The sequence below is a fragment of the Eptatretus burgeri genome, chromosome 3, assembly GCF_056783735.1.
Source record: "Eptatretus burgeri isolate ZD-2024b chromosome 3, Ebu_testis_v1, whole genome shotgun sequence".
Lineage (NCBI taxonomy): Eukaryota > Metazoa > Chordata > Myxini > Myxiniformes > Myxinidae > Eptatretus > Eptatretus burgeri.
Genome location: NC_140963.1, coordinates 35,714,636 through 35,741,795, shown reverse-complemented (window position 1 = coordinate 35,741,795; position 27,160 = coordinate 35,714,636). Strand labels below are relative to the sequence as shown.

The 27,160-nt window shown below is 43.1% G+C and overlaps 1 long non-coding RNA gene across 9 annotated transcripts in view; it reads right to left on the bottom strand.

Moving 5' to 3' along the window:
• The window catches only part of LOC147029683 (uncharacterized), a 265,289-nt gene that overhangs the window by 172,211 nt on the left and 65,918 nt on the right, over window positions 1-27,160 (bottom strand). The window contains exons 8-9 of one of the 9 annotated variants that reach the window (XR_015056025.1): window positions 7,074-7,183; window positions 6,904-6,946 (exon numbers count right to left, since the gene is read on the bottom strand). The exons of 6 other annotated variants lie outside the window; for them this stretch is intronic. This is a non-coding gene — a long non-coding RNA (uncharacterized LOC147029683). Of the gene's footprint in view, window positions 1-6,903; window positions 7,184-27,160 lie in introns of those variants that run through there. 2 more of the 9 variants (XR_015056026.1, XR_015056024.1) reach the window with 2 other exon arrangements.

Genomic DNA, 27,160 nt, shown 5'->3' with positions numbered 1-27,160 from the left:
CATTCTTGGGAATCCTACATGCATATGAATGCTCCTCTCAGATATATGCATATATATATATATATATATATATATATATATATATATATATATATATATATATATATATATATATATATATATATATATATATATATATATATATATATATATATATATATATACAGGGCAGCCGAAAAGTTACTTTACCCCTGATAAATTTCTCGCACTTCCCTCCGTCCCTTCCCCTCTACCCCCACTCCATCGTCCGCTATGGTATGCAGAAACACTGACTCAGAAGAATGATGGAGCACATACAGATACAATGACGAATTAATTATTGTAAGTACTGTACAATAAAACCTTTATATAAAAAGAGTTCAAGAACAATGCTTCACTGGTAAGGGGTAAAGTGACTTTCAGGCCACCCTGTATATATATATATATATATATATATATATATATATATATATATATATATATATATATATATATATATATATATATATACAGTATGTATATGCATATGTATATTTATATATATATATATATATATATATATGCATATACACATAGATGTATATGTATAGATGTAAGTATATGCATATTTATATGTATATATATTCATATATGTATATATATATATATATATATATATATATACATATATATATGCATATGTATATGCATATATATATATATATATATATAGATGTATATGCATACCGGGCATAGTGGTGTGTGCCTGTAGTTCGGCTACTCGGAGGCTTGGGTTGGAGGATCACTTGAGGACGGGAGCTCTGCGCTGGGCCGCGCTATCAGAGGGTGTAGGGCAGCCCGGAATCATGCCGAAACCCAATCCTTATCCCTGTGTCGTAAGAGGCGACCAGGGTTGCGTCAGGAAGGGCATCCGGCGTAAAACCTATGCCAAATCAGTATGCGGATCATGACGGATGATCCGTTGTGGCGACCCCTAACGGTAGCAGCCGAAAGAGGAAGAAGATATATGTATATGCATATATATATATGTATATATATATATATATATATATATATATATATATATATATATATATATATATATATATTCCTATATATAATACACAGACAGATATATGTATATTTATATATACTGTACATATACTGTATACATATGTGTGTATGTACATATGTTTATGCATATATATATATATATATATGTATGTATATGTATATATTCATATATATATACATATACACACACACACACACACACACACACACACACACACACACACACACACACACACACACACACACACACACACAGTATATCATTGACACTTCACTGGGAAGGCTAAAAAATTCCAGTGCCATCTTTATTAGCTTGTGTGGGATTGAATCATGCATTCGCTTGCTCGAGCCACACCACTAATAAATTATGTTCATTCTTTCTCACCTCTTGAAGGATCTTGCTGATAACAACCAAGTGTTCATCACAACCAGAGAATGTAGGAATGTGTTGTTGTTATTGCTGCTGTTGCTACTGTTGCTGCTGCTGGTTTCATCATTCTCTGGAAACACAGCTGTGCCACTTATGCAGTGCCATGTTACCAGTAAGCTGGTACTCATTTTGCCTACCTCAGAAGGATAACAAGCTGAGTCAACCCACCTTGTGTTATTTCAACAACTTGACAAGAGCTCAAAATCAAGACCCTAATATCTTAATCCAGCCAACTTGACTGTTAAGCAAACACCAGGCTTTGCCTTCTGTGCAATGTGTTGATTAATGGGATCAAAGATGTTGAACATAAAAATGGAAATATAAAGTGACACATTTGCACAGAAGGCTGACATTCATAGATTATCAGTTTGTGAAGAATACTCGACTGTCATGTGGACTACTTTGCAGGAAGCTGGAAAAAAAAAAAACCAGAATATATCAGTCGTGGGGCTGGAGATGGCTAATGCATGCTATTCAATCCCACGCAAGCTGATAAAGACGGCACTGGAACATTTTGGCCTTCTTAGTGAAGTGTCACTTCCTGGAAACTTTCTGTTGCAGTGTTTTCATCAATTTGTCCTCTAGTTCACAACATCTCAATGCACTGAAAGTCATCAGAGACTGGAGAAAAAAAAATAAGGCTTTTCAATGGGTTGCACAGTTTCTCAAGTTTAATTTTTTTCTGGCAACAGCAATTCCTGTTGCTAGAGGAATGAGAAGGATAACTGCAACTAGTACCAATATTGAGCACTTTAGCAGATGTCTTTACCAGAGGATAAAACTCAAACTGTGTTGAATATATTTCCGGAAGTAGTGGATCAGCCAACATGTGATTTTACACTTTGTATGGCATTGTTTGTTCATGGCAGGCAACCATGCGACATCAGTCATTCATTGGATGAGGAAGAATATGTTAGTGGTTGCCAACCTCAATTTTGAATGTAAAGGTCATTTCAAGGTCAAATTGTGTATTTTTTCATGAATTTAAACCACATTCGATAGATTTACCCATAAATCTATCTTTATTGTCATGTAGTTGTATCCAGCCAAAATAATTAACAGTTAAACATTGTATCTTACACATACGTATATGGCATAATGAAACACAAAAGTGCGATTTTGTCAAAATGTGTTTATCATGCCTGTCAAGGTTGATAGCACACTCAATGTTTCTTTGTGAACATGTTTTCAGAATCATATACATAGAATATACATAGAATATATATCCCTTTCAGTATTAAAATTAAAACATTGCACATTTTTTCAAGAAATATATCGAACCATATGGTTGTTCTTATGTTTAACACTTTAGCCATCTCTCTGATGTTGCAGTGTGCATTAACCCCTTCCAAATCGTTGGCAGCACATGTCACCCCAAATTAAAATGGTTTCTATTTAATCTGACGAAGCAAAATACAATTTCTGTCTAAATTATACATACTTCGGGTGTATAAGTATTGTAAGGTTCAAATAGACGATGAAAGAAGATATAAACAAAGGAATCTGAGTCGTGTGAGACTCAGCACATGGCATGCTTGTTTAGTAGGTGGCATGCTTGGGGTTAATTTCGCATCAGTGTCTTGTGTATGTGTTTAGCCAAGTTGGTAAATGATAAAAGGGGTAACATAAAATAACTAGAAGTGCACTCGATAGAGCGCATACCTCCGCCACGCAATGCCTGATCCACGAGAACATATCGGGCCCAATACATTTTCGAAACATCATGCGATATATCGGTTTTTGGCACAATCTCTCAATGGTGAAGAATCACTTTAAAAATTAAATAATTCTCGTATCCAGATCCGGATTCGGATCTTCACCAAAATCTAATCAATTGGTCCTTGCTACACACCCAGCGTATCCACTAATTTTCGTCATGGCATGGTTGATTGTCACTAACTAAGGCATGGTTGATTGGTGGCTTCTCAGGTGTGCCATATTGAACAAAACTGTTCAATAGGTGCAAGTTCTCCATCACGACCAATTCCCTTAACGACCAATGGTTGATTCTCAAAAGTTTTCCAGCGCTCATTGAAGGAGGATGTTGTGTCACAACCCGTTAGTGCATGGAAGCTGAGTGGGTTATCCTTGAGAGGTTGTATAAATTTCTCGGATACTGCATGAATTGGGTAACATTTGCGCTTCTTTTCCGTTCCAGAGATAATCCGCATTTCAGCTACTTTTGTCGACATGAAGTGCACCAGAAGCAGCATGACATCCGCGTTTCTGCAGATGACCAGCACTCTTTTGGTATCTTCCATTGATTGTCTCTCCAGTATCAGCCTGGTGTCAGATTCTTCATGGTTTCCTCGAAGCCTGATTTTGTTTCTCTTTGTTGACCTTGCATCTGTAGCATCACCGCCATCTGATTTACAGTGCATAAAGTCTTCCTCTGAAAGGATCTTGAGTCTTTCCAACACATTCGCAGAGCTGATGTCACCAAGCTTTCTTCAGTGCTGACCAACAGTCCATATAATGTCCTTTCCATCTGATGATTCTATGCAGTAGTCACCTGCACTTCAGTGACAGAAGAAGCATCCAAACTTATCAATGTCTCTGTGTTGTCTCTTATGATTGATGGTGTACACAGGTTCCATGGCTGTTGCGTATCAATTTGGGGTTGATGTGTCTGGTGTTCAGGGATCCTAATAGTTCTTGCCTGTGAATGAAAAGACACAACCGATGTTAATCCCTGTACTGAGCTCGGCTTCTGTTAAATATTTTTCCCATTTATTGTTTTCGATTTTGATATTGAGCCATAATTTGCTACTTATTTCTATAAATGTGTCTCGATAATCATTATATATCTCTCTTATAGAAAGATAGCTATTTGTTGTCATCGTTACTCACTTTCTATCTGACAATTGCCTCCGTTATGTAGCCTCAGACAATCCACATTACATGTTGGAAACAGGTTGTTGACTGCTCTCACACATTATCATTAACAAATCTGCCACAAGAGGGACGTGCTATACATTGTATCATCGAGGATAAAATCAGTGTTTATTGCAAACGTTGTCATCGTTTTAATTTCAACAGTGACAGGGATATACATTGTACGTGTAGGATTCTGAAAACATGTTCACTTAAAAAGACTGATTGTGCAAACAACTTTCCATATACACATATTTTACACAATAAACACATTTCGAGAAAAATCACACTTTTGCGTTTCATTATGCCAAACGACATACGTGCATATAGGCCAGCGGTAGAGGTCAGATATTTTTGGTACTCAATCAACCGGCTTGACACAAAGCTACAAGAGGTCTCATATGAAAGATGGGGATCTCAGTAACTCATTTTGCCCTGTTGTCCTCATTTTTTGGTGTGCGGCCCTTGAAATATTCACACCTGAAGGATACCCCCATTAGAAAATTTTGACCATTTCCGAAAATCAGTGAATTAGCCTAACTACAAAGCGATGTGCCCTAGTTTTACATGATTAGTATTGAAATGTGCAGAATGAACAGGGGAATACTACTAGTTACTTAATGGAATACTTCTAGATAAATATATGTACATTTGACTGCTTTTAATAGAAAAAAGACGTAATTTCCGGACCGCTAACTTCGAAAATCATCAACTACAGAAATAAACATCTGCCAATTGTCATATTTTTTCTTTATTTTATATGTGTTCAGTTTACCATATCAATATAATGAGAATATTTTGAAACAAATTTCAACGAGCAAATTATACGATATAGTGACTGAAGTTTGCACAAGTGATGTAATAACTATATGTTACACCAATACACATTGTTCTACGAGAAATGAACTAAAACATATATTTTGAGCGAGTGTCCTCGATATGTTCAACCATCACTGTCCGTGTCATTTTGGTCACCATGTGACAGTTCGTTGCCACACTGCCTGTCACTGGTGGTGCGCATGCACTCGTTAGTGCAAGGCAAACTGTCTTGTGAGCAGCTGCAGCTGTTGGTACATGGTTCACTACCACGGCATGAACACACAAGACCATCTAACATCTCCGCTGATGTGTGTCCATCAAACAATGTGGGATGCAGCACACCTTCTCCTCTGTACCATCCACGACCCTCTGGTGTGGGAATTTCTGGATTTGCCAGGTGGGCATTCATCCATACTCGGGTTTGGTGAACGGATCTCTTCACATGTTCGAGAAAAGCTGGTTTGGACGGAGGCAACTTTTGCACTGGGACATCTTTGGTCGCTGCGAGTTTCTTCCGAAGATCATTCAAATTTGTGTGTGCATCCATATATTTCCCTTGAGAATCATACATGGCACTGACTAAATGTCTTGAAGCAGCCACTGCCTCCTGGAGATCGTCAGTGGCGAGGACTTCAAGGTGTGGACCATTATTCTGAAGATGCAGTGTCTTCATAGCTTTCCATGCTTTCTTTTTACCATTGCCGAAGAATGCTGATACAGAGTCACATCCTGTCAGGGCATGAAACGCAGGAAGCCGGGTACACATTTCTGGAAGCAAGCTGTAACATATCTGATTGACCGGGATAAGCTTGCATCCTGCTGATGTTCTTTTCTCTATCCATATCTCGGCAGTGTCCCGCAACTGTGGAAAGTAGTGGACTGCTAAGACAAGCACATCAGTGTCTTCTGATTTGATTGTAATGGACCCACACACATTGCTACGTCTGAACTCATCATCGGCATGCTTCACATGAAGAAATATCCGAGAATCTGCCTCTTCCTGCATTGATGCGAGTTGACTGTCATGATACATTCCTGCAGATGAAAGGCATGCTGTAAGCGAACCATCAGAGAAGCCACCAGCCAAATAGATCCGCTTTTCTTGGTGATCTGAAAGTTATTTTGCTGCTGGTGCATGTTGCGTGACGTGACTACAGATGAAGTGTGTCAAGGTGGATTTGTTTGATGATAGAGCCACGAATTTCGTCCATTGTGGAACTGGGTGTCCAGCAATGACTTGGTAGCGTGTAGGAAGAGGGCTCTTTGTTTTGTAGTTTATGGGAAATTATGTGATTTTCTGAAATGGTCCAAATATTCAGACGGGTGTATCCTTCAAATGTGAATATTTCATGGACCGCACACCAAAATATGAGGACAACAGGGCTAAATGTGTTACTGAGATCACCATCTTTCATATGAGACCTGTTGTAGCTTTGTGTCAAGCCGGCTGATTCAACTCCTAAAATATAGCCCTTTATCGAGGTTTACCTCTGGCCTCATTGCTGTGCCAGATTAAGGCTTGCTAGGGTCAAGGGCAAAGAATATTTTTGGCACGGTCTCAACATGAGTGCCACCCCGGGAGCACAGGTTGTTTGAGGTTGAGTAAAGAATCTCTCGTCTCTCTGGCTTATTTATATTTAGAGTCAAAGGAGTTATATTAATAAAATACGCTTATTATTTTTTGGTTTTTCTTTATTTAATTGATGAGCAGAGGACCTGCTCCACAGCAATCTTTTCAAAGCATGCAATGCGTTCTTCTGACACGTAGCTTTATTTGGGCGGTGTTAGGCTCTGTGTAGGCAAAAAAAAAAAAACAAAAGAAAAACCCGGGTTACTTGCATGAAGCAAAAACATACCTACTGCTTATAATTCAAAACACCTCACCATACTAGAAAATGTTGGGACAGGAATACTGTACTGGAAATGGTGGAGTCTTGTAAGACCTTCCACCACCTGGAGGCGACGCCACACGATGCATATTCATGTAGATAATTTGTGTCATCCCTCCTCACCCCTCCTCCAAGACTGCTGGTAAAGATAAAAAAAATACCCCTATACATTAACCGGGGTCATGCTGATCCTATGTAGCAAGTCTGGATGTAATTGGCCCCATAACTGAAGGAGGAGGAGCACGACAAGCAAACACACACATACACACAAACAACGGTCAACTATAGCATTATAGTAAGGATTATGCACACACATATAAATAATATCAAACTGAACTACAATCATGACCCATCTGACTTCTACAAAAAAAACATCAGAAAACTCTCAAACAAAACTCATTACGAAGAAGTAAGTACAATACTGAAACAATATATAATGGAGAATCAGACAAACACTGCAATGGAATATAAGAAATAGTACCAAGTGGTGTGTACATCCCCACACTACATCGGGATGCACATACATTACACATACCGAAACAAAGCACAACTTAAAATGACTTTTTGCGAGCTTTCAATGACGCAAAGTCAGGTATAATCAAGTCCATTGGGAGCAAGTCCAGTATTCCGTGTTCATTGCTGAGAAATGAGAGGCTTGACATTCGTTGCTGTGCCATGGTTGAACGCAGATAGTTTTTGACACGCCTGAAGATAATGAATGACCGTTTACCGCTACAGTTTGTCATCATCAGAAAAAGGAAGATGGGCAGAATGTTGATGACATTGGGGATAGAATTGCAAAGGGAGACATTCCCCATGACTACACGGTACATCCACAGATCTGGAGCTTTTTTTTGTTTGGTGGTTAGATGGGCACCTTCAGACGTAAAATCAGATTGTAAAATTGAAGTCAGGAAGTTCAGCTCACCGGAAAGATCAGTCTCAAGATCTGCAGTATATGTTTCCACCAATGCTTTCGCGAAGATTTCAATTTACTTCACCGTTAGAGTTGTGAGCCACCGCAAGAAGCCAAACTTCCCACTGATGTCTGAATACGCAGCACGCCGGTTTGTGAGGGCTGCCACCAGCTTGTCCAGAATAAGAAGAAAGGAATCAACTCGAAAGCGATCTGCAGGCGTTTAAGTGGTGCCGTTTTCAGTTGTTCTGGGAACATCATGTAGGACGTAGTCCTCCATTTGTGTTGCGCTTTCGCTTCCTACATTTTTCCTCAGGATAGGTATCATTGCCAACAGCAGGAGCAGCAACGGTTACAGTAGCAGCAGGAGGAGGCTGGAAGGCAGCATCATCACCTCCCGCATTAGTGTGTGAAGCACCTTTTGTGGTAGAGAAAAAAAATGATCCATCTTCGATGTTTTCGTGAATTCAGCTTCCACTCGATTCTGCTCGTCTTGTTTTTCTCTCACTTTCTGTGCGCCTCCTTTGGCCCTATTTATAATTTTCTCAGTTTTTTTTTCTGAAACAAAAAGTAAAAGTAATTTTGATCATAGTTGTTTTACGATACAGAACAGAATAGATTACCAAGTTTGGACAATGTCTAGACAGCCATTTCCTTTGTAAAAAGAGAAACTGCATAAAAACGTTTTATTGACTCAATTTTTTTGGCCTGGTCAAGATCTGGGGCTGGGAGCAAATGCCCCATATACCCCCCCCACCCTATAATCCACCCCAGCATGCATGTGTAAGACACAAAATTTTCCTGTTAATTATATTGGCTGGGCATATCTCCATGAAAATAAAGATTGTTTTATGGATATATCTTTCGAATGAGGTTTAAATGAACAAAAAAATCTAAAAGAACACAAAATTTTAACCTTATTTGACCTTCAAATGACCTTTAAATTCAAAATTGAGGGTGGCATCCACCCACATATTCTTCCTCATCATATGAATGATTGATCTAACATGGATGCTTTGTATTACCAAAAAATGCCATGAAAATTTTTTTCTGGAGGACTTTTTCACATTTTGCTGGTCTACTAAAAGGACTGATTAAAGTTGAATGCTAAGAATAGCAAGTTCCTTATGCTCCACAAAGGAAAACACATTGACAGGTCATTTTTATTGGTGAAGAAGAGAATTCCAATAGTTAAGAATTAGTCTTAAGAGCTTGAGAAGAGTGAACGAAGTTTCGTCAGACAGGCAGGAAGCAAGCGTTCAAGGTTCAGCACATGACACTTAAGGTAGAGAACATACCACTCTCTCCACTCATAAAAGACTTCCTAAAACTCTTAGAATCCAAAACCTGGAGTCCACTTGGAATTATGAAACAGGATTCTGAGGTGCAAGGCCTATTCCTCTCCCATTGCAGACAGGTTGGTGGTCAAGCAGTTTTCTACCTCACCTCAACTGTTCTCTAAGATGACCTTCAAATTAAAAGTTCCCTTGTCCTGTCTGTACATCTTTACTTATGTGTGCCAACTCCCTCTGCTCCATCACTGTGCCAATGTAACCCTCTGTCATTCAGCTCTTCCATGAGCCTTTACTTCTGTACATTAGAAGCTAAATTCAAGTTGTGTTGCTATGCTGGCTTATTACTAAGGCTTTGTGGCAACTTATGATGCATGAGGTAGCTTTGGGAAGAGTGGAGAAAATTGTGAGCAGAATTAATACCTGGTTGAGAAAATGGCTTCCCATACCTCCCTCTCGATTCTAAAACAAGTCTTAGTCTTGCTTGCTAAAAGTATCAAATTGTGTTTCCCATTGAGGACACTATCAGAGGAATTTAAAGTTGCTAAAGTCATGAAGATTAGGTGACTTTATTGCCTGCTTCGAAATTGTGCTGATGTTGAGGACACTATCAGAGGAATTTAAAGTTGCTAAAGTCACGAAGATTAGGTGACTTTATTGCCTGCTTCGAAATTGTGCTGATGTTGTGAGGGTGATAAACGAAGATGGTAAAATCAAGTAAGACATGGAGTCCCATGCCAGTCAGTTTGTTGCTTTCCTGGATCGGTCTCTCATCATCCTGCAGTTTGAGCACCATGTTAAAATCCTCATTGCTACAGCTCCACCTTGAAACTTTGCCCTTGCACAATATTGTACAGATTCATTTGTGCTCAGCACAACCAACTTTTGAAGAGTGCTATGAACTTACCAATTAGCCACTCCACCAATTGAAGCTACCTTGTAGAGAATTGTGACAATATTCATCACTTTTGCTGAGTATGTGGAAATTCAAGGAAGTGACACTGCAATAGCTTATGTGGAAAAAGAGGGACTTTTGAGCACATTTAAAATACCAGTGTGAAGAAATTCTGACTCAACCCAGGATTCAAACACAAGGCCCTCATTGCATATGCAGCAACAGCCCACTCTCTCTCTCTCTATCGAGTGCAGCCTGTGGCTGCTGGTTGCATCATTGGTTGGGACGCGGCAATGCGGCTGATGCAGTGTCCCCCTTACCAGTACACTGGTACTCATTTTGCCGACCTCGGAAGGATGACAGGCTGAGTCAACCTCCTGGTGTATGTTAATTCAGTGGCCAACAGGGCTTGAACTCAGGACCCTAGGATCCCAAGACGCCACCCTAACCACTAAGCTAACACCAGGCTTAACAGCCCACTGAGCTATTGAGTCTTCAAGTTCAGCTCAGAAATTTCTCACACAAACACTGCAAGCTTTACAAGTCTGGAGACGGCGATGGTTCAGGAGCAATGTACACGGTTCGCCTTTTTTATTTTTTGACCTTTGAGGGGACGCCACGGGCAAACTGGCGGGAATCGGGAAAAACGTAAACGATGAAAGTTGTAGTACTCGAAGAGCACTACTTGCCTATACTACCAACTTTCATTCAAAACAGTTGAAAACCCTCAGAGCTCGATGCCCAATTTGTTGATTTTTTGACATTTTTGAAGTTCGTGACCTTGTGACCTTCACCTTGGGACGAAAATGAAAAATCGAGCTCTGTGGGGCTATGCAGGTGCCATTTGGCTAACCAAATACCGAAACCCCTGCCAGATTCGACAAACCCCCTCGGAGAAGATGTAACTTGAAACTGGCTACCCCCTAAAAACACGTTTTTTGGGCGTGGCTCCGCTCATAATGGGCGCAGCACGCCCATTCTCCAGAAAACACAACTAGATCATGATACAAACCTCGCACCCTAACTTTATCAAGATCGGATCAAAACCCACGGAGCTCTGCTCGGGACAGACAGACATACAGACAGACAGACACACACCCATAACGAATATAGTGGTCACTGACTGACTCGTGAACCAATAATGGCCGACATCTTATGTGCCTGTGTGGCAGACTCTGCATGTGTTGGTGTCAATGTATTAGAGATAAACCTCACAAAGAAATTTAATAAACAGGAATTAATTCCTGTGTGGGGCTCGTGCGAAAAAATTCTGACTCAACCCAGAACTCAAATATAAATATATATACTCTACTTGTCAGAGGTTTTAGAACACCCCCATTTTTCCAGTTTTTACTGAAATTTAAGCAGTTTAATGTTTCAATGTATGCTGAAATTAAAACATAGAAGAAATAACTAATTGCAGATAAAAAAATAAATCATGGAATCGTTTTGTTGAACAAAATTTATTCAAATTTTTGACTCATCAAAGTAGCCACCTTTTGCAGATATAAGAGCCGAACATACTCGTGGCATTTTTTCCACAATGGAAATCAAATATTGTTAGGAAAGTTCTTCCCAACACTGTTCCAGAAGTTCCCACAAATGTGTTGCACTTGTAGGTTGCTTTGCTTTCACCCTTCTGTCCAGTTCATCCCAAACCAGCTCGATGGGGTTTAAGTCTGGAGACTGTGCTGGCCATTCCATGATTTGAAGCCTACTGTCTTGTTCTTTCCTTCTGAGGTAGTTCTGACATAGCCTGGAGGTATGTTTTTTGTCTTATGTGGAGAAGGACTTATGACGGATGATTCATTTGAACTTCCCAACCCTTCTCCACTGAATTTAGGAGTAGTCACGTTTGACAAGTGATGACAAGCATTATTGTGCAATAAAGTAATTGCTTGAGAAAACACACCCGACATCGTTTGTGTCATTTAATTGCATAATGAGAAGGGCACTCGGTTGAGCGCTTCCCTCCACCAGGCTGATTTGTTTAGGTTTTGTATCCCACTGATAGGCCAGATCTGGATTCGAATCTGAACAAAAATTTAATCAGCTTGTTCTTGTCACCTCACCAACTGATCCACCAAGTTTCATCTGAATCCATCTACAACTCTGAGATATCCTGCTATATTTCGTTTTTGGCTGTCTCTCTCAATGGTGAAAAATCACGAAGAAAAATTCTCGAATGTCTTCACGAAAATCGAATCATTTGTCCTTGTCGCATTCCCAAACTCTCCACCAAATTTTGTCAAAATCTGTCCACAACTTTTTGAGATATTTTGTTCACAAACAAACAAACAAACAAAGATGTCATGCATAGCACAATACTTACAAAATCCATCAAACAAATTAGACCTCAAAAATAATTGGTGGTTGAATTCAGTGACCTGATATGCAAATCCTCTTCAAATTTCAAGTCAATGGGATGAAAATTGAGGATTTTAGACATCTCACCAAAGTTGTTGACCTTTGGCCTATGTTGACATTTTGGTCTATGTTGACCTCAAAAATAATGTGGTTGAATTCAGTGACCTCATATGAAAATCCTGTTCAAATTTTAAGTCAATCGGATAAAAATTGACAATTTTAGAATTTCAGCCTATGTTGATGTTTTGACCAATGTTGACCTCAAAAATAATTGATGGTTGAATTCAGCGACCGGATATGCAAATCCTGTTCAAATTTCGAGTCAATCGGATGAAAATTGAGGATTTTAGAAATCTGACAAATTTTTTGACCTTTGGCCAATTTTGACCTGTTGAACTTTTGACCTCAAAAACAATATGCTTCTTGCTTATGACGAACTCTACCACATGGTGAAGTTTTGTGAAGATCAGTTTAAAATCGTGACCTCAAGGGGATAAACATACAAACAGACAAACAGACAGACAGATAGCATAACGCACAAGACCAACCAATATATAGGGCTCTGGGTGTGAAGGAAAAGGAGGAAGCAGGAGTATATGAAGAATTCAGAAGGCCATGTGGTCAGGGAAAAGTATTGATTGTGGGGAATTTTAACTTGCCAGAGATAGATTGGTTCTAGGAACAGGGAAAGGGCAGTGTATATGAGGATTTCCAAGATTTAGTCCAGTATTGCTTTTTAATTCAGTTTGTCGATACGCCCACTCGAGGGAGTGCAGTGTTAGACCGACTTTTAAGTAACGATCCCAATATGGTGGTGGAGGTGGAGGTAGGGGAGTATTTAGGATCAAGTGGCCATAACATTGGGTGTGCAAGGATTCTGTTAAGGGTTAGAGTTCAGGATAGTAGGGGAAGGCTATTAGATATCAGGGAGGCAAACATTGAGGGTATGAGGAGAGAGTTGGGTGATGGAGATTGAGGGGGGGGGGTGGGAAACACAGCCTTTTTTGCAGGCTCCATGCAACCATGGTTCCCTTCTTGAGGCAATGTTTTATGGCTGGATGTCCTTCCTGACGCCAACCCTTGTCGCCTCTGACGACACACAGGGATATGGTACACCTATTATAACTTGGGCATACACCGGGACCAGTGCACTGGTACTCATTTCGCCGACCTCGGAAGTGCTTGAATAAATTCATTTTCACCGACCTCGGATGACAGGCTGAGTCAACCCCCTGGTGTTAATTCAGTGGCCAAAAGGGCTCGTACTCAGGCCCCGAGGATCCCAAGCCAGCCACCCTAACCACTAAGCCAACACCAGGCTTATTGTGATGGAGATTAGGAGAAGCTAACAACAGGACAATCAGCATCAGAGAAATGGCAAACCTTCAAAGAGCAAATGTGTAGAGTGCAGAGTAAGTACATTCCAATGAGGTGTAAAACTAGAAACAGAAAGAGGCCATGTGGTTGAGTAGTTAGATAAGGAATGTGAAAGATTAAGGAGTAGACAGGGTAGTGAGAGATTGAGGAGAAGCAGAGGGCATTTATTAGGAATAAAATAACAGGACTGGAGTTAGATTTATATCAGTATCGGAATAAACAGAGGCAAGTGAAGAAAATAACTCGGCAAGCCAAAAGAGAGTATGAGGACAAGGCGAAGAACATTTAGCATAATAACACCGGAGTATTGAGGGAGGTGGCTGAGCAGTGTGTGTGTGTGTGTGTGTGTGTGTGTGTGTGTGTGTGTGTGTGTGTGTGTGTGTGTGTGTGTGTGTGTGTGTGTGTGTGTGTGTGTGTGTGTGTGTGTGTGTGTGTGTGTGTGTGTGTCTCTTACAAAACTCAAAAACCATGAAACCCAGCAACCTGAAACTTTGCATGCACACTAAGAGAACTCCAAGGAAGTGTTGGAGTGAAAATTGGGTGTTTTGGTAAATTAAAACACCCCTTATGAAGATAATTAACAGCCTTCTTTTATTATATACTGTTACAGTTGTGGAAATTCACAGAACACCATTCAGGCTTCCCAGAGATCAGTTATGTTGATAAGTGTGTGTTCAGATTAGATTTCCCCACCGATGTCTAAAGGGCTGTGATCTTTGAGTCAGCCATTATTCTTTTGCTATCTTTATTTTGGAACAACCACTTCAACAACCACAACCACTAATTCAACAACCACAACCACTACTTCAACAACCACAACTGCATCTCAACAACCACAACCGCCTCTCAACAACCACGCCATCCCCACCACAGCGCCAACCACAACCGCCTCTCAACAACCACGCCATCCCCACCACAGCGCCAATCACGACATCTCCTCACCATCCCCTCAACAACATCTCCACAAACGCGCAACATCGCCTCACCTTCATCTCCATTGCGCCACCATCTTTTTGCCAGCCACGGCGAATCCCACGGACGAGCAACATCGCCGCCGACAGACGCGAGGGTTCCCTGTTAGAGCGGGAGCCGATGATTCCTGCAACATCCGCGTGGTTGATGATTTCACCCACGTCCGCGCATGTCCGAGCTTCACGAAGAGATCGAATCAGAATCACAAAAGGGGCGGAGCCAGCGGGGGGGGGTGAGAGGTGAGAGATCAAATGCATCCCCAACCCGGTAAAAAGGCGCGCCGGAATGCCAGTCACGCAGTGGAAGTCTGGAGTTGAGCTGGCGTCGAGTCAGAGGAAGCCAGCAGCCCGCCAAGGTTCGAGTCCAGAGGAGGGCAGTCGGGGTTGTCGGAGCGCAACCAAGCCTGCCGTGCCACGCAGAACTGCAGGAAGGTGGAGAAAGCCGGAGAGAGGTCGCCAGCCAGCGACAGTACGGTCCGAGCCAACGCTGAGGAACGGGCGGGCTCTTAAAAGAGCATCAACTCTCGACAGAGCAAAGGTCCGTTCATTCCTCTGAGGCATTGTTGGCTAGGCGGATCCACCAGGCCGCACGGCGGGGCCTGGACCAACCGAGCTGCCGTGTTTCCGATGAAACGTCGAGGGTCGCTCAGCGAGTCACCACGAGGGTGACCAGTAACCAGCCCGGCCTCTCGGAGCTCTTGCCGTCTCCACAGCTCCGTGGATATTAAAGGCCAACGGGTCCAGTTCTGCCCCTCCCTTTCCTGTGGTTTCTTTGCATGAAAGCTGTGGCGCCTTGTCCATAAGTAGTGTGAAGACTCTGTTCTCCGGCCCGGCATGAAGAGAGTCAGCAGAAGAGGATTCACCAAAATGCAGCTTTAATGAAGTACCACACACCAGCGGAGGTGATGTTAGCAGCTCAACCAGCACAGTGGAGAACTACCAAAACCACACTGAGTCTTACATTCAAAAACTCTCCCTTATATACAATCTATCTCTAATTCCAATCTATCTCAAGTTATACTTTAACCCTAGTTGGTGTGACAAGATCTCCAAATGTGTACTCAGATATGAGCTAAGAGTTTTCCCTTCCCTCCCCCAAGGGAGGGTGGAACAATCAAACAGCTTATCTTTGGGCCCAGCAATTATCTTAGACAATCCCTCTCCCCTGCCCAGGCTTCTTATCACTGTGGAGTGTTTGAAGGACAAACAAAAACCCCTATTAAGTTCACAAAGATGGTAAAAGTAGGGACATATCTCGCTTCAAACTAAACAAGAGCCCAGGAGTGGAATGCTTGAGAAAAACAAGGTAAAGTTTAGCTTTACATGAGAAAGAACATGTCTCGGTTTGTTATCACTAAAACAACACAGCCAGTGCCTTCAGAGGGCATCTGGTGGACTGACTCACTGGTAAACAGTGCCACTAAAACTATAAAGTTTTGAAAATGCATTACAGAGTATATAAAAATGGGTTCGAATCCCTACATCTAACTAATATATATGTATTACTTATGGATCGGATGTGACCATAAAATAGCACTCCTCACAGTCCCTCCTTGGTCACATCTGACCATACTTCGCCATTTCCCAAGTTCACCGAATAGGTGGGCCTTCATTTGACGGCTGAGTTCACCATCCCTAGGCTCTGCTCCCCCAGACGATATTTGCAAATGCTGTGAACAGCCAATGACAACCTCCAAATGAGAAGTCCCCGACTTCTGGTGGCCCAGGTTTGCATCTCTCCTTCTCACTGCCACATGCCTCACATCAAATTGTGTACAATTTCCCTTATTCAGAGTATTGTGTAGGTAATTTCACAAAACACTAACTGCAACAATATTATTTAGGTAATTCTACAAAACACTAACTGCAACAATATTATTGAGGTAATTCTACAAAACACTAATTGCAACAATATCATTTAGGTAATTTCTACAAAACATTAACTGCATCTATATCATCGACAATATGCAAATGTAATAATGGGTGAGCAGCACTGTGAACACTCAAAACGTGGTATAAGCTCCTTTCTCATCTTGCACTAGAAGACAAAAGAGGCCCATGAGATGCATATTTTCATATAAGGGTCATATAAGTATTTTCCCATACATGCCTTCACTATCTGTATTGCCCATTTTCCACGATTTTGCACATGCTAGTCAAAACACTGTTACATCTATCATAAACCTCCAGTGGCATTTTACTTGTAGATTTCCTTTCTTTCTCTTTACAACTTCCTGTATCCTCGTTTGTAATGAGATGTGTGAGTCCATGTTTGGCTTACCTTTTCACTTGAAAATTCTTTGAGTAATCAGTAATACCTGGAAGAATTTCCGAAGGGCACCCCTCCGCCAGAACACCTTGTTGATCGCTCATATGGTGGGGGTCGGGTCTGGTTGTAGCCAATCACAGAGGTCCTGGATATCTTCCTCCATGAGTTCGCTGTTAATTATTATGATGGCCTGGGTGAGGGGTGAGGCTTCACAGCATTTCTTTAAACAAATGGAAATGAGAATCTTAATCAGAAATACTCCAAAAAATCACCACCACGATGATTAGAAGTGTTGACCCTATCAAGCGCAGCAACCAACCTCCCCAGCCCTGGAATATGGATCTCCACCATTCATAACCCTCCTCGCGATCCATTCAGTCGCTAGTGAGGGCGTTTGCAACTTTTTAGTCGGGCCGCCGCACGGTTAGTTATGTTCGTAGGATCAAGAATCCAGATGCAACATTCTCCTTCAATCATCCCCCACACCCTCCTTGCTCTGCCAAAAGCATATCTAAAGCTACTCTATTCTGCATTACCATGGTACGCATTGATACTAACACACCTGATAATTCCGTATAATAGGCCATGGATACATTAGCTACATATTCTAACGCCAGCGCAAGTTTATCTCTTCTAACGCTATTCATAGTCGTGCCGGCCTGTGACATGAAAAACCCAATGGCCTTCTCCGACCACCTTCCCTTTAGAAGTACTTGGCGCTCTGGTATACTGGCCCATCTTTTTGGGTCAAAAGGTTGTGAGGCGCTGCGCCGGTTCTGCAGAAGTGGGGAGGTTTGGTGGAAAGTGGTCTTTATTCTGCCATCCGGAAATAACAACTAAATAACAACTCCCGCCCCATCCTTCTGGTAAGTAGGGGTAAGGCTTGTCCCCACACACCAGGGAGATGCCTTTTGGCGGGATTATCCCCTTGTTGTAGTGAAGTGCTGGCGTTATCGTGAACGTCACCTGTTCCCGGGCATGGCGACCCGGATTCGAGGTTGTTATCGTTTGCTCATGCAGAGTCGGCACGGGAAGGGAAAACTCGCACATGGACTGTCCCATTGGGTGAACTCCTTTTCCCGTAAAACACACCGTCCCTATGGTGTTCTCCACCCAGCGTGGAGATGGGACCTGGCTCGTATCGGCCCCTGTATTCTTGGGTGCAGAAACCCGTCTTGTGTAGTCGCTGTCTGCTATAGCTACCAGGCCCCCCACCGGGTTGCTGAGATGTTCAAAGACAGTCAATGGTAAAACTACTAAGTGGAGGTCAGTCGTGGACCCCCTCGGAGGTTCCATACAAACCCAACAGTCACTCTGATTTTGGATATTGGCTATCTTGGTGGCTAAAGCCACATAGGTGTTCGGTGGTTTCACTGGTGCACGTCTCATAGGTGAGAGCACCTCAAAGAATATTTTACCTTTTTCAGGGAAGTTCCTGTTTTCCCATATGACTTCACAACTATACTCCAAAAGGGTTCTGTTAGGGGCCCATGGAACTCGGGAAATTAGAGATGCGTGCTTACCCCATTTGAATCCTACTTGTTCAAAGTGCCCCTGCTGGTTTTTGTTTTGCGTTTTTCTTTGCCAGGCCACTCGAGTCACCTCTGACAATCCGTCGATCGGTTTGATCATTTCATAAGACCATGCAATTGAGTTGACTTCCTCGTTCCGTTCCACCAGATCATAAGTTCCAGTGGCTCGGATGCAGGGAAGTTCAATGAGCTGTTGTGGCTGGATGGCCACCAGCCTTCTTTTGCTGTGGATGAGCCATGAAAAAGGCTTGTCATGTGCTGATGTAAACAATTTTATACTGTCCAGTTCTATATTATGTTTTCCCAAACGCTGCGTATTTATCTTCATCCGTTAATGCTGTCCGAAAGGGAAACGCTGCATATATATATATATATATATATATATATATATATATATATATATATATATATATATATATATATATATATGTATGTATATATATATATATATATATATATATATATATGTATGTATATATGTATATAAATATATATATATATATATATATATATATATATATATATATATATATATATATATATGTATATATATATATATCTTCTTCTGTTCTTTCTCCAGCCGCTTCCCTCCTATGTCGTTGCTGGGTTGCTACTAGTTCCTTTCCGTTCCCTCCTTTACCGCGGAGGTGTGTACGGTGTCTTCGGCTTGAGTTTGTTAGTTTGTTGCCTAGTATAGTGACAGGCCCCAGCTGCAAAGGATTAATGTCAGCGCTAGGAGACGCATGTTGGATCGTCCGTGGTTCTGCTGATGGCCCCGGTGTTCCAAGATCTCTGTTCCCCAGTCCTCCCGGTTTCACGTTCGGCAGGGTGTCTGGCTCCTCCTGCGGTGGGCCTCTCACCACTCCGTCTCTTTGTCTTGCCGGGCCGGCTCCTTCCTGGTTCGGTGGCGGTGTAGGGTATCCCTGATGAGTTATGTCTTCTCACTCGTCGTTGTCCTCACTGTCCTGGTGAGTCACTGGATGAGGCACTATCAGATCCTCTGTTGGGGCTATTTCCTCCGACTGGTCGATATCTTCTCCCAGGACACTTTGTCCAGGCTCGTTGTCCCCTGGGGCTTCTGTGGGCTCCAGGGGCGGGTTCTCCAGTCCTGGTTCTCCTTCCACTGCTGCTGGTGCGATGTTGGCGGGAACGTGTGGTGGGTGCCTGTGGTGTGGTATCAATTCCTCCAACTCGTCGTCCTCTTCACTGTCTCTGAAGAAAACTGAATCTGCAATGGGAGGGTCGACTTCTCCTGGGCAATAGACTTCTTCCAAATCCTGGGTGTCTCTCGCCACTTCGTGTGCTATTTTACAGTGCGAGTGGTGTATCCATGCACTCTTACCTCCCACTTTGACGGCAGAGGGCGTTGTCAATAGTACAGTGTAACATCCCATCCACTTTGGTTGTAGGGAGTTTTTCTTCAGGAACTCTTTCATCCAAACCCGATCGGCGGGTTGGAAGTCATGCAAAGGGCCTCCAGCAGGTATCAGTAGCACTTCCTGTACCTGTGAGTGAAAATTCCTGATGGTAGCAGTTAGCGCCTTACAATAATTCATCATCCCGTCAATCATGCAAGACAAATCCCAATCTCCCATATCCGGGGGAGCAGAGGCCGGTAGCTGCATAGGGTGTCCTGTTATTATTTCATGGGGGCGAGAGCCCCCTTGTGGCATTGCTTGTTGTAATGCCCAAGCCCTCGGCTCCTTTACGCATTACTTTTGCCGTGAAGGACCCTCCTTGGTCCGATGACAATGGTGTTGGAATCCCAAATCACGGAATTACTTCCTGCAAAAGCAGTCTGACCTTCGGTTCTTCCACCAGCACTCGTTCACACATATGTGCTTCCTCCCTCGTCACCGGTTGGCAGTAGGGAGGCTGGATTCAATGGCAAACATCTTTTGATCGTAATGTTACTTGCCTGCAATTCAAAATTTCTCCATATTGCTACTGTCCATCAATACCAGAGCTTGTACAATTCGCCCAAATTTTTCACACTCTTTTGTTAGCACAGTACAATAATTAATCTTCATGTACTTTCCCATATATTTTACAGACACTTTACCACTATTATAATTAATTATACCACTTTACTATATAATATTATACCACTTTACCACATTACAGAGTATATAAAAATGGGTTCGAATCCCTACATCTAACTAATATATATGTATTAATTATGGATCGGATGTGACCATAAAATAGCACTCCTCACAAGTAGAACTGGAAGTGTATGTAATAAATAGACAAACGGCTGAAGGCTGTGTTACTCTTGTCCTGTCCCTTACCCTCATTGCATTAATTGCCTTGACTGTGTGGGGGAAAAATTTATATTCATGTATTCTAAATTGTAACAAATGGAGTTTAAGAAAATGTAACTGTTATGCTACAAATTGAATTGGCTGTCATTTCTGGCCAAAAGACTTTTGCCCTAAATGTTAAGAAATGTGTTGTCCTGGAGCAGAGTGACCGAGTTGATACCAAATGAACTTTTGCTTAGAAATGTACAAAGTGGCTTTTCGTCTAAAGGACACGTCTGTAGTCTGGGTTGAATATCCCCCAACCTCTCTCTCTCATGAAAGTATAAAATGCTTTGAAATGTAAAATTGTTTCAGTGCAAGTACCTGAGGAAGTATTAGAATCTCAGTGGCTTGTTCTCCTTGGAACTGACCAAGTACCAAGTTAGAATAAAACTCTCTGATGTAATGTGGAAGTGAATTGAATCGGGTTGGTCTAACTGTTAACTAAAGAAAGAATAAATGAAATAGAACCAAATAATATTGCAATCAATGGGGATTCTCAAGTTCATTGTACAAGGGTGAGAAGTGTATGGTGGATAATTAGAAAATAAATTGTTTCACAAGGAAGGACTTGTGTGGACATTGGTTTTATCAGTGTCGATAGGGTTTTATGTAGGATTTTATAACCAAACCGGACAAACGTTAAACTCTGCCTGAAGTCAAATAGGATTCCACTATCGGCCAGTTGGAATCCTTCAGGAGGACAACGATCACAACAAGGTGGGTTTTTAAAAATCCACATCAACTGCATACGTGCCTGTGTGTGAAATAAATGTCCTTGTTTAAATGTTCACGTGTTCGTTGCGTCCTTTCCTGTCATTGACTGCCATTATTATGTACGGAATATTAGCTGGCTTTTAATAGCCGATAAAGTAATCGGATCCGGCGGGGCTTGGCGATATACAACCGCTCGGCAAATCGCAAAAGGTGCGAGCTGCGTACAATGACTCGTATCCGTATGAGTCCCGTCGAGGTGTAAATCCCCGGCATTTCTGTCTACGTGCATACTTAGGTAAATCGACAATTTGGCGATCCGACCCTGTCGCGCGTGGACAGAATAGTTGGCTGATTTACGGTGTGGTTAAAAACACACCCATAGCTGGATTTCGGCGTTGATCCGAAAGCTGCGACTTGTTTTACCACGTCCGGTGGGCACGCGGCTGCGATTAGTTAAAAGCAGTCGCTCGCACGCCAGAGTGGTGAGAAACCACAACAATACTTTATCAGGTGCATCATCGGCGACCTCACTCTCTGGAGTCTTAAGGTGTTTCCTGGATTACCTCACTGGGGTCTGAAGCCGCCATGTTTTTTCGCCTACTCGATTATGCCTTGACTTAGAACAGGCCGCAACAATTTCTGAATGATAAAGTTTTTTTTTCCACTTTCCTCACTCATATTACCGAATGCCTGTTCATCATAGCTACAAATCGCTGGGTACATTGCAATGCTTATAAATACCTGGATATACCACCTTCCGTGGATTTATTTCATTTCTACACATGCCATAATCTTGAGAATCTCTTAAACTTACTCGAATTACAAAATTTATGCTGCAGAATTGAACTTTGCAGCAGTTCCGACTCCTAAAAAAGTGTTCCTTTGTGTAATTCAGACATAGTTTATACATTTAGACATAGCTATAGCTTCCCAAGCCAGTAATCCTCATCAACCATTTAATTGGAGTGCTTGCTTGAGTGTTTATTCTCTCTCTCTATCGAGTGCAGCCTGTGGCTGCTGGTTGCATCATTGGTTGGGACGTGGCTATGCCACTGATGCAGTGTCCCCCTTACCAATACACTGGTGCTCATTTTGCCGACCTTGGAAGGATGACAGGCTGAGTCAACCTCGTGGTGTATTTAAATTCAGCAGCCAACGGGGCTTGAACTCAGGACCCTAGGATCCCAAGCCACCACCCGAACCACAAAGCCAACACCAGGCTTAGTGTTTAAGCTGCTTGCCAAGCACCCTCCAGTCAACGGCGGTCCAGTTCGTGTCCCAATCGGGATGTCCTATTGGCATTTGTGACAAGGTGGAGCATGTTCTGATAACGCATTTTCGCTTCAGTGCGGGTTTAATTCAACAACAACAACAACAACAACAACAACCATACTACGTCATTCCGAGTGAAGCTTTCACTCACTGTGGACGATTTTGCCACGCCACGTCATCCTTAGCGGGTTGTCAATGCTCGGTAATCCTGGGCGAGTCGTTCAGGCTTCATCATCCTGGGTGAGTCGTTGGTGCTCGATCATCCTGGGCGAGTCACTCATGCTCCATCACACGGGGTGAGTCACTTATACTCCATCATCCTGGGCGAGTCGCTCATGCTCCGTCTTCCTGAGCGAGTCATTCGTGTTCCATCATCCAGGGCAAGTCGCTTGTGCTCCATCATCCTGGACGAATTGCAAGTGCCCTGTCACCCTGGCCGAGTCGCAAGTGCTCCATCACCCTGCACGAGTCGCTCATGCTCTGTCACCCTGGGTCAGTCGCAAGTGCTCCGTGACCCTGGGTGAGTCATTCGTGCTCCATCACCCTGATTGAGCTGTTCTTGCTCCATCACCTTGTTTGAGTAGTTCATGCTCCATCATCCTGAACAAGTTGTTTGTGCTCTGTCATCCTGACTGAGTCATACGTGCTCTGTCATCCTGATTGAGTCATTCATGCTCAGTCATCCTGAGTGAGTCATACGTGCTCAATAATCCTGAGTGAGTCGGTCGTGCTCCATCATCCTGAGCGAGTCTTTCATGCTCTGTCATCCTGAGCGAGTCGTTCATGCTCCATCATCCTGAGTGAGTCGTTCCTGTTCTGTCATTCAGAGTGAGTCGTTCGTGCTCCGACATCCTGAGCGAGTCGTTCATGCTCCATCATCCTGAACAAGTTGTTTGTGCTCTGTCACCCTGAGTGAGGCATTCAAGCTCCGTCATCCTGAACGAGTCGTTCGTGCTCTCTCATCCTGAGTGAGTTGTACAAGCTCCGTCACCCTGAACGAGTTGTTCGTGCTCTGTCATCCTGAGTGAGTCGTTCCTGCTCTGCCATCCAGAGTGAGTCGTTTGTGCTCCGACATCCTGAGCGAGTCGTTCATGCTCCATAATCCTGAGCGAGTCGCTCGTACTCTGTCATTCTGAGTGAGTCATTCCTCCTCCATCATTCTGAGCAAGTTGTTCCTCCTCTGTTATTCTGTGCGAGCCATTCTTCCTGTCATTCTGAATGTGTTGTTCTTCCTCCATCATTCTGAGTGAGTCAATCCTGCTGCGTCATTCTGAGCGAGTCGTTTCTGCTCCGTCTTTCTGAGTGAGTCGTTCCTGCTCCTTCATACTGAGCGAGTCATTCCTCCTCTGTCATTTTGTGTGAGTCGTTCCTCCTTCATCATTCTGAGCGAGTCATACCTCCTCCATCCTTCTGAGCAAGTCGTTCCTCCTCTGTTATTATGTGCGAGTCGTTCCTCCTCTGTCATTCTGAGTGAGTTGTTCCTCCTCCGTCATTCTGAGCCAGTCAATCCTGCCCCATCTATCTGAGCGAGTCATTCCTCCTGTCATTCTGTGCGAGTCATTATTCCTCCATCCTTCTGAGCAAGTCGATCCTCCTCCGTCATTCTGAGCGAGTCATTCCTGCTCTGTCATTCTGAGCAATTCGTTCCTGCTCCGTCATTCTGAGCGAGTCGTTCCTCCTCCCTCATTCTATGTGAGTCCTTCCAGCTCCATCATTCTGAGTGAGTCATTCCCGCTCTGTCATTCTGAGCGAGTCATTTGTGATGAAGCTATCCTAACTGCATGATAAGTTGCAACATACGGAGGGAGATGGACAATGTTCTGAAATGTTACAAGGTCAATGAACAGAAAATGAAGGCAGCCACTCAAGTTTCCATTATGAAGTTCCTCAAAAAAAATCCAACGCAAATCAGCCTTCATTTCATCATTCCAATCAGCCTTCTGAGCCTTCAACCTCAACTGGACAGCCTGCCACACCTTAATAAGCCTAGCACAAGCAATACGTACTGCATCCAACCTCAATCATGGTAACACTTATTAAAAAGTAATTCATTGAAATGTTTTTATTTGTTATGTGTTTTATTGATGTGTTTTTGCTGCTTTTCCCCCTCTTCTTGCTCCCTCCCGCTACCTCATGTTGGGGATGGGAAAGAATAATGAAAATAGAGATTACAGGATGCAAGAGGTAATTTTAGAGTGTGTCACACAGGAGAAGGATCTGGGGGTGGTAAAAGATATGGGAGTTAAGCAGGCAGCTCGAGGTAAAGCAAATAGGGTTTTATGTTGTATTCAAAGGGGGATCAATGATAAATCAAGAGGAGGTTTTAACATTGTACAGGAATTTAGTGAGGGCTATGGTGAATTGAAGGTCGTGACGTGTGATCACATGTTGCCCGGCTCGAGCACAGAAGAGATAAAGCTGAGGTTCGGCTCGCTCGGGGGGATTGTCCCAGGGGCATTGTCGTTTTATGTCGGCGGTTCACTTGGTGCTCATTGAATGGTGAGAATACTGATTTATATATAATACTGATTTATTTTGCAGTGATTAGTTGCGCGTGTATACCTTACTGCTTATGTACTCCATGCTGCGTCTGTATTTCCTGGTGTGCCCGTAGAAGTGGCTCCAATCAAATGGAATAAAGCCTACACTCTGAAGGTTCTTCTCTCGTCTTCATTTCAATTTATTCCATTTGGTTTTCTCGGCTCTCTCAACCAACGATGGACAAGATCTACAAACCAGAGAGGTTTGACGCAGACCCAAACGCGACTGACTCAGAAATGAAATGGTCGCATTGGTTCCGTTCCTTCTCACACTATCTGACCATCATCGAAGAGGGAGCTGACAAATTGGCCGCCCTCGTGAATCATGTCTCGCCCAGCGTATACAGGCTCTTCTCGGAGTGTGGCACCTACGAAGCAGCGATCGACGTGCTGCAGGCGCTCTACGTGAAGCGCAAGAACGAGGTATACATACGACATCTTCTCAACACACGCAAGCAAGCAGCCGGGGAGACAATCTATCAGTTCCTGCAAGCTCTGAAACAGCTGGGAAAAGACGGCAGCTTCCGGGCCGTAAACGCCGAGGAACACCGAAATGAAGCGACCCGGGAGGCATTTATCCAAGGACTTAGATCAGCCCACATACGGCAACGCTTACTAGAGAAAGCGCAACCCACTCTTGAAAAGGTAGTCGATCAGGCTTGAGCGATGGATACGGCTCAGCAGCAATCTGAGTCATTTGGGACACCGATGCTGCTAATGAACGCGGCTACGGTGGAAACTCAAGGAACCCCACTGACACAGACACAGCCAGACACAGGGGATGGAGAAACACCCGAGGAGCCGGATACCCAGACCACGTCAAACTCCTCAGCAACTGCTCCGGTTGGTAAATGCTTCTTTTGTGGGTACAAAAGACACCCCGCCACAAATGCCCCGCCAGAGATGCCACATGCATGAATTGTGACAAGAAAGGGCATTATGCCAGGGTATGTAAATCTACTCTAAGGAGAAATAAACCCACTTCTGCGGCTCTCTACTCACAAAAGAAACTAACTGCAGCCTCCCCGGGGAATCTATCCAAGGCTATCATCAACGTACGAATTAACGGGCATATGGCTGAGGCACTGATTGATACCGGTAGCTCTGAAAGTTTCGTCAACAGCTCGCTAGTGAAGGGCAGGAAATAGAAGATCCACCCGACAGACAATACGGTATGCATAGCCGCCACATCACTACAATCCCGCGTACGAGGGTACTGCAATGTTGAATTGGACGTAAAAGGGTACACGCATCGGGATGTAAGGGTACTGGTGCTTCGTGATTTATGCGCAGACGTAATTCTGGGTCATAATGTCCTCAAGCAGCACACGAGCGTCGAAATACCCTTTGGAGGAAGCAAACCTCGTCTAATTTTAAATGCTTTGACCACCGCAGAGGTAACGTCCCCCCAGCTGTTCGCTAACTTGTCGCCGGTCTGCAAACCGATAGCGATCAAATCGCGGCGATATACCACTGCTGACATGAATTTCATCACTTCAGAAACCAAGCGATTACTGGAAGAAGGAATTATAGAACCGAGCGATTCGCCATGGCGCGCACAGGTGTTGGTGACCAGCAGCCAGAACCATAAGAAACGAATGGTTGTCGATTATTCCCAAACGGTCAATCGCTTCACCCAACTCGACGCCTACCCCCTGCCGCGCATAG